Source organism: Apis dorsata, unplaced genomic scaffold (genome assembly GCF_000469605.1).
Source record: "Apis dorsata unplaced genomic scaffold, Apis dorsata 1.3 scaffold_390, whole genome shotgun sequence".
NCBI classification, from domain to species: domain Eukaryota; kingdom Metazoa; phylum Arthropoda; class Insecta; order Hymenoptera; family Apidae; genus Apis; species Apis dorsata.
The window spans coordinates 568,934-578,259 of NW_006263651.1; the positions used below are offsets into that span (position 1 = coordinate 568,934).

The 9,326-nt window shown below is 29.6% G+C and overlaps 1 long non-coding RNA gene across 1 annotated transcript; it reads right to left on the reverse strand.

Annotated features, from left to right (window-relative positions):
* Positions 1–3,680: 3,680 nt before the first annotated feature.
* On the reverse strand, positions 3,681–8,858 carry LOC116186036. Its single transcript, XR_004150953.1, has 2 exons — positions 8,065–8,858; positions 3,681–3,813 (listed from the first exon to the last, which is right to left on the reverse strand). It is a non-coding gene; the product is annotated as an uncharacterized LOC116186036 (long non-coding RNA).
* Between the last annotated feature and the right edge of the window lie 468 nt (positions 8,859–9,326).

Sequence of the window (9,326 nt, forward strand, 5' to 3'; positions counted from 1 at the left end):
AAGAACGAAAAACAAAAGAATTTAAAATACAATCCAACAAAAGATTGTAGTTTAGCAAGCAAGCAACAAGTGATTCGTCTCGCGGCATTAATTATCGATGGAGTGTTCTTTTCGATGGAGTTCGTTTCGAAAACGATAATACCATTTAACAAGCGACTAAAAAGAGGGCTAGAGGATCCCGTCTCGAGCCAGTCTCAGACAGTCAACTATAAAAGTATTTCTCTCTTCGAAGGAATCTTGCAATCGACTCACCATGGTTACGTCACCGGTCGGCTAACCTTTCGTAACCTGGACCACAAGCTCTTCTCTCTCTCGATCCAATCGCGATTACAATGTTGCACAATGAGGCCAGGAATGTTCTCCGATGTTCACCTATAATTCACCTACACACTCAGGCAGATGTAATATTTGCACGGTAAAATGCTACCAGGCTACGTGAGCTTTCGATTTGTTCACTTTCGCCTCGTCTATTATATCTCGTAACGCGCTTGTTAAGTAAGTTTTCGAACGAGTCGGTGAACTTGACACGCATAACGTCGATCAATGATCGGTCGATCCATGAGAAAAGATTTCTGAGAATTTTTGTAGTACCAAGGGCATCGTTCCTCTCTAACCGATCTTTATTATCAATCGAATGGACTCGATTGAAAATTTAAACTTTTGCTTTTTTTTCTTTTTGTTTTTTGCGAAATACAAAATTCGTTTAAATTTAGTATTGTATAGTTCTTGTACGACTCTTCTTGATTCTTCCGTTTTCGAAGAGGAAAAAAGAAAAAGATCAAATGTTAATAGATAGGAAAGATAGATATTCTGCTTTCAACTTTGTTACTCTTTGAATTTTTAATACGAAATCTCCATTAAATTCTACTAAAGATATTTTGTTTATACGATAAGTATTATATTATATTATGCGATAACCATCGATTCGAACAACATTTCCATATTATTCATCTATTATTCATTTATTATTTGAATAAATAAGAGGTATCGATAAACATCATTTGCCATGCATCGTTCAAATTCTTTGATTCTATCTTTTACGATAATCATTAACTATTACAACAGCATCTCGATTAATAAGCTATTTTATCGTAGCACGTTAACGTTAAAAGAAACGAGGAATCCTATTTAGATAATTATCAAAGATGAGAGATGTCTGTATCATAATAATCGATGGTGTTGGTTTATTAACGATGCGTGGATTGATTGTTTCGTCTATTGTCACGTAACTTACGTAACATTCGTTTATTCGAACATATGAATGCTGTCCTCGATGAACGAGACTGAACCTCTGCAACCGACCCTCACACTTTTACATGGTCACCTTTGTGCCTACGGGCCTGGAATTCAAAAATACTCTGCCCTTGTAACCTCCACCTCCGGAAAAATCCATCGTTTCCACGAGTTGTTTCTCACGGTTCTCCGTCATTACGAATCAACAAAAGAGAATATCTTGTATATACCTTTTTCTCTGTGCAAGAGAAGATCTAGATCGCACGATGATACCATGGAATAATTTGTAAAGGATGATATCCATCCATTAAATAATTTTCATACAAAGTTAATTGATAATTTGCATTTTGAAGATCAAATTATTAATTTCGCTATATCATTTATAATTTTTCAAACGACATTATCTGTTTTCAACGTCCATTTCTCTGCCTATCTATAAATAGGCAAGCATAAAAATTTCATCCTGATAAATTAATAATTGATACTCAAAGATGAGTTTTGTAATTTCTCTGAATCCAAAGTCTATTTCTTGGAAAAGTAAAAAAATTTCGTCGGAAATTGATTTTGATACTTTGATACGATCAGTTGTACTAATCATTATGATTAATCGATTTTTCATTAAGAACGAAACACGTGCTCGTGGCCTAGTCCGTGGCACCGTTCGAATAAAATCCCAAGGCACACCCACAAGGTTAACAGGGGCAAACCCTAACAAATACGCTCGCTATCCCATGAATACGCGTGGTTTAATGAATTTATCGAAGGTCGTCGAGTGTCGAGCATAAATCAACCGTGGCATAATAAAACGTGATCACGGAGGGAGAAGATAGTTTTTACCCGGCACAATACGATATGTAAGCATTTGCATTTATACCTAACGTATATTTCGCTCGGTGTATTCTTTCCTATGCGTATCAATCCAATGTAATCAAATGTAAATGTAAATTACTAGTGGAAGAGATGTTTCATAATAAGAATATTAAAAAATATATTAGTTTTTAATGAAATAGAATTAATGTGCGGAGAATTAAACTGTTGCGCCAATACTTTCATTTTTTAAAATGCTTTAAAAAACTTCGATTTGGTAATTATTTATTTTTCGAATTAAATTTTTCAGAGTTTGTAAAGTTTGTAAAAACAAATTAGTATAATAAATTATGATTACTCGAATGATGAAGAAACGCTTTATGTTTCTGATCTGTGTAACAGTTTCCATAAAGTATTGTAATTATTTAACATTTACAAATACATATTTAACAGTAAAACGTGGTTTTGAATAATAAGTGCAGTGATTTTTAATAAAAAAAAAATAAGTAAATAAATAAAAACATCACGTGAGAGAGATTCGAATCCGATATTCGGGATCAATTATTCTCCGATTAAATGATTCACAATGACCTGGCCAAGCGGTCAAGGTAACGTTTCGTAACTTTGGGTGCTTTCACACCTGCATGCCAATTACGACAATCGACTACGAAGTGGAAGATCATCGTTCTTTTTCTTCTTCTTCTTTTTTTCTTCTTCTTCTTCCACTTCCACGCGTGTCTGTAACCTACTTTCGACCAGATCGAATCGTACACGAAGAGTGTCCTACTATTCTTTTCAAGTTAATAAACCCGGCGACAAAACTTGCGAAATATAACCGATATGTGTATTCGTGGAAGAGGAGAGAAATTTGAAAAAACGTTTCTTAAAGGATAGGAATCGTTGAAGATAGCCGGATTGAACAGGAGGAATATGACTTCTAGAGAGGCGTAATAGAATCGAAACGTAAAGGGATATTCCTTATAGCGAACCCCACGGGGGGTTCGAACGACGCGTGAATTTTGATCGATTATCGTTCAAACGCTAACGAATACTAATCTCGTAAAATTAGACGAAACAAAGGCGAGACACGTCTATGCGTTTATACCGTCAATTGTACGAGATACGATCTCCGATCCGTTTGTCGAAGGAACGAGTTTTCCCCCCCTCTCTTTCTCCATCGGTGTTTTTAATTAGAATGTTAATAAACGAATAATGAATCATGGATGATAGATAGAATATCTCCTTATTCTTAAGGAGACAAACGATTCGAATTTCAATTGATCGAACGTTTTCGATTCCTTTGTAGATATATTCGATTGTTTGAATATTCAATTACCTATTCGTGTATTCCCCCGTATTTGCATATATGAGATGGGATTTTATCGAATTATTGCGTATCTGTTTATATGTTTTAATTACTGCGTATCCTGCGTTGGAATAGTATATCGATTTTCAATTTTCTACTTGTATTTATATGAAAATAAAAATTGTGAATTTGACGATTTTCTCCAAAATCTTTGGAAATTTTATTTGGAAGAAATGAATAGAAAAAAAGCGAATTGAAAGAGGGAAAAAAAAAGAGAAATAAGGGGAATATATTTGGGGAAAAACTCACCGGTGTAAGTGCTCTTGAAACTTTCGTGAAGCTTGAAGGTGAAGGGAATATGGACCTTCATCATTTCCATTTGAGGTATACGCGGCGAATGCGTCATGACAGTTCCACTCCCTCCAAACATCAATTCGTCGCCGTGAATGCGAAGCACGATCATATTTCTGCAAAAAGAAATTAGGTTCCTCGTTTAATCGAATCGTTTAATTATCTTTAGTTATTTCAATTTCAATTTTAATTATTATACAATAGATGCTTTACTTTGTCGATAAAATCAATTTTCAAATTTTTTTATCCTTTAAAATAACGAAATTTAAAAAATTTCAAATTCTTTAATTTTTCAATGTTTAAATTTTTCAAAATTCCCAATCTTTCAAACTAGAAAGTTTCAAAAATGTATATCAACGTTAATCTCTAACTTTAGAAACTCTAGTTCTAATTAATATTCTTCTTTTCTTAAATGTTAATTGACGGATGACACATTAATTTGGCGTGAATGAAGGAAATAATTAACGAGATGTACAAATTAATAACGTTAAGTAATTATTAACATTAATTATTCTAATGATATTCCGTGGTTCCACGTAATTCATTCATAATTCACTATTTGAAGTTTGATCTATTCTCTAGAGTTAACAATTAATGCTCAATTCACTCTCGGCACAGGAGATCCTGTCCATATGTAAAACGAGAGTGTCCTACGTGTAGGCATGCAAAACCCTGAACGCGAGACGATTCGGTGATTCGAGAAATAACAGTATATACTATTTTTTTTTCAGCAGCACGTACGAGCTAACGGTTTTGAAAATTATGTATCGACCAGTTTCTGATAAGTTTCTCATCTTTTCTTTGCTTTTTTTCCGAAATAATACAACAGATCGAACGCGATAAAATTTACGATAAAATAATTCTGAAAGAAAAGTCTTCCGTTCTAATTCTTTTTTTCTTTAAAAAAAGAAATTTATCTTCTTGTTTCGAAAACTATACAAATTTAATAAAAATAATGATTTTTGATTATAAATAATTATTGTACTATCCTATTGTACTACTATTGTATCATCATCTAATTTTTTTCCTTTATTAATGATACATCATGATACAAATGATATTAGCTATAAATTTGATAAAAAAGAATTTAATGTCTTATTTTTATAGATCTCGTTCGAATAAAAAATAACGATAAATACCTGGAATAAAAAATTACGATCACGTTTTTCGATATTTAAAATAATCGAATTGACTACGTTATTCATGATTTGGAATGAATTAATATACGAATGATCATATATGCCAATAACCTCATGGCCATGAGAATGTACATAAGCACAGTATATGTAACATCAACGTTACTGTAAATTATTTTTTGGCGTATAATAGAGAAAAAAAAAAAAATATCGAAATGATGAGACATTCTCTATTAAAATAATTTTAAATATTTCTTAACGAGCTTCTGAAAAATTGATCAATTTAGAGACACAATGTTAGATGATGTAGAGATTCATTTCAAAGGACGTTTAAAATTCAAGTACAGTTTTCAAGTTATTTTAGGCGAAGCAAAGAAGTAAACCGTACAGCTTTGAAATTTCAGAACGCGGCTTTCTCTTTTCAAATAAGTGAATCGCACGTTTCATGTAAGTGTGTTAACGGTTTATTGACATAAGGCTTCTGGATTTGGGCCCGCCATTAATTCAACTAGATATTTCAGAATTATTCCAATTGAAATTTGAGGAAGATCAACTTTCGGTTTAACTTCCGTTTCGATTTTATTTAAATTTATTTAATTTTATATTTAAATTTATTTAATTTTATATTTCAATTTCATTACACAATAACCTCTTGATCTTATGTATAATTTATCAGATATTTATGTAAATTATTCATGAATTAGAACTAAAATTAGCGTTCAAAATAAATTTAATTACTGAATGCAATTTAATGAATCTATTTTTATCAAATACTAATTGTAATTCCTATCTTGATAAATCACGAGTCAAGAGATTCATAACAATTAGTAAATTGATCAAAATAATATTAACAAAGACAAAATTATCTAATAAACTTTGCACTATTGCGATAAACAAACGAAGAATAATTAAATCCTACGTTTTCTTGTGATAAAGATTTATTATCGGTATTACTCGAGACTATGCAACGATAAAAATTTGAGAAAATAACATTATTTATATTCTTTGAATCAGTTAATATATTGTTATTCAAACATACTATAAAGATTCACAATTTTCCGGTAATTTTTTAGTTGGTCTGTTATTTCCAACAACGTATAAATAATACATTGAACAAGCAACAACGAATACCGCAAGATAATAACGGTTTGATCAAGCGTCTCCAGCGAGTTGCATAATTTCTACGAAAGTACACAGAAATCATTTTCAGAAAAAAAAAGTCAAATGACCGACGAAACTAGCAAATCATCGATGTTGCAATGTAATAACGCATAGATTAGAGTATACGAATTAGAATATATTACACAATATATAAATCTAAAATTCAAAGAACTTTTTCGTTTAATCATAGATGAAATAAGGGTAACTTAATTAATCTTATATTACCATTCAATTGATTCATTTGATTATTTTGAACTTTGATACGAAAATAAATGAGAAATTAATTTGCAATATATAAATTTTTCGCTCTTTAAAATATTTTCAACAAAAAATATTTTCTTTCTTCACAGAAGTATACGTATGTAATTAAATTATGCATTTGATCCGATTGTAATTTCAAAACAAATTATTAATTCTAGTTTCAAAGTAAATCGTTAATTATTAATATATTCCATCTTTTCCATATTTTTTTCTTTAAAAAATAAAAAATTATTCTTAAAATAAATATATATAATCTCATGATTAATAATGATACTTTTTATCTAGATCATTTATTCATCAAAATATTTTAAATCTATCAGAATATTTTAAATCAATTATATTAAAGATGAAAAAATTTTGGAATTATATATTTTTAAATCTGATTATAAAAATTAATTTTGGAAACAAAACTTTTGTTTTTTGCATTCTTCGAAAAAACATAAGAATATAAAATATAAGTTTTGGCAAGCAAAAATTTATAATCAAACTTTTCGTCATTAATTTTGATAATTATAAGATTGTTCTAATATTTTCTTCTTTTTTTTTCCCTCGAAAATATTTAATTTAATTTATATTTTGGATAAGATTAAGCTATTTCATATAACTTTTTATATAAGCTACTCATAAGAATGAAAATTTTCATGATTTTCTATGTTTAAACAGCTGTTCTTAACTGTTATGTCCTCTATCCTATGGCACACTTTTACTGCTAAACTGAAAGTGCTAATTTATCAACTATTTTTACGATCCTCTCACAATAACATTTATTCCATTGATTTTACCTTGGAATATAAGAAATGAAATTTTAACCTTAACATCTTGAATCAAATAAAAAAAGAACAGAATTTAATTTCATTATTAAAATTATTTTTTAATCAAAAACAATATAATAAAAATTTTAATACAATAAATAAATCACAAAAAATATATTTAACTTCTTATTAAAACTATCATATAAAATTATTAAATATATCATACAATTTTAATAAATAAATAACTTTTATTGCTGTAAATGTTGTATAATGAAATATCACTGACTACCTCAAATTTTCTTTCTTTAAATTTTGAAAATTAATAATGATTTTTTAAATAAGTGATCTCTGAGAAACGCAAAATATTAAAATGGATATAGAAAAAAATATGGAAAAATCTTCTTACGGTAAGTTAGTAATATTCATTGATGAGAATTTGATTTATAATATCTGAGATGTTATTTATTGGTAAAATGATATCAAGTATTTATCGATTTGATAACAATACTTACAATCATGCAATCATGTCATTCATTATAAAAAGTTTATTATTTATAAAATATATATAATTATAAAATATTCTTTAATTGATATCTATTACAGATGGAAAATATAAGAAACTTTTAAATAAATTGATACATTTGAGATATATTAATAAATAGAAATAAAGGAATTGATTTTAAATAAATCAACAAATAAATATTTACCAATTATAAAAGAAATAAAAATGATATATAATGATATATATATATATATAATTATATATATATATATTATATATTTTATTTTTATAATTATACATATGTGTATATATATATCCGAATATCTTATTTATTTTGATATATCGAATATTTATGATCTCATTTATATAAAAGGAAACTGTTTTTCTTTGTAAAGATGATAAAATGAAAAAGAATGTAAATTAATGAATTCATATCAATTCTTACAAATACGTTTCTAAATAATTTTAAAAATGCATGCAAATATTGTATAACATGCTTAAATGATACATACAGTTTAAGAAAAAACAACGCACAATATACGACGATGTAAATACCTGATAATAAACAAGAAGACTCCGCAAAAGCATATCGAGACTGCAAGCACGAAGAAAATGTTCGACAGTTCCGCCACAGATACTAACATCGCCGTCATCGTATTATTGCCGTGTTGTTTTTCTCTACAGCACGCACACGCACGACACACCTTCCAAATTAACCTCACTTCGAATGATGCGCTGTCAAAGTCGTCACTGACGATGACAATAAATTCAGCGTTAAGCACTGCACAGAGCGTTCCGTCCTGTGACGTATGATCAGTAATATAGAAAAGAAGATAGAACGTGCTGTCAGAGCCGCATCGCGTGCGCGTACACCGACGACACGAATTTTCGTTGCGTAAATACGCCAGCCTAACCTCATCGACTGACACAGAACTAGTATTTCGCGTTTTCGTACACAGATACACGAATTATCGCGTATGTCCGATGTTTGTATCAATTCGAACCAATGATCGACGATCTCACGTCAACAGGATAATTTTGTTAATTAAATGTCATAAATGTTTGTATTGAAACGACGTGCATTTGATCCTACGCGATTGTCTACCATAGCGCAGAATCGTATGAACGAAGTAATGCCGTATTCGAAAGGTTTTAAAGATCGACAAGACAATAGGCACACGTAGAATAAAATACGCAGCACATATTGATAACACGATCGATCGATCACCGGCTCTATGAAGAGACTTTCGTTAAATTTTGTTAGAATAATCGCATGTACGGAAGGAGAAGAATGACATAAACACAACCACCACGTCTTAGCTGTTGCCCGAGACTGAACGTAGACGCAACGGTGGGGACAACTTATACGCCTCTATACTTCGCGACTTTTTTGCTGTTATGTTCCTGCGCGCGCTTCAGAACATTGACCAATACTAGCGTCGATTCGAGACAGTAATTCCCGATATGCGAATTGAATTTTTAAATTCAAATAAAATACCAATCACATTTTACAAATAATTTAATCCTTCTAATACGCTTTTAATGAGCTTTTAATTAATTTGTTTTAGAGATATTATAATAATAAGATAAACCATTTTATTTCTGTAATATATTAATAGATTGCATAAAACATTAATATATTAACAAATTAGAAGCATATATTATTAAATTTGACAGAAGTATAGTTTGTTTGTTGAAAATAAAAGTTTTATCAAATAATCGCATTAATTAATTATAATCTACCATTACAATCCGATATTCAGATCCATGTATATATATATATATATATATATATATTTCTAAAATTAACATATTAA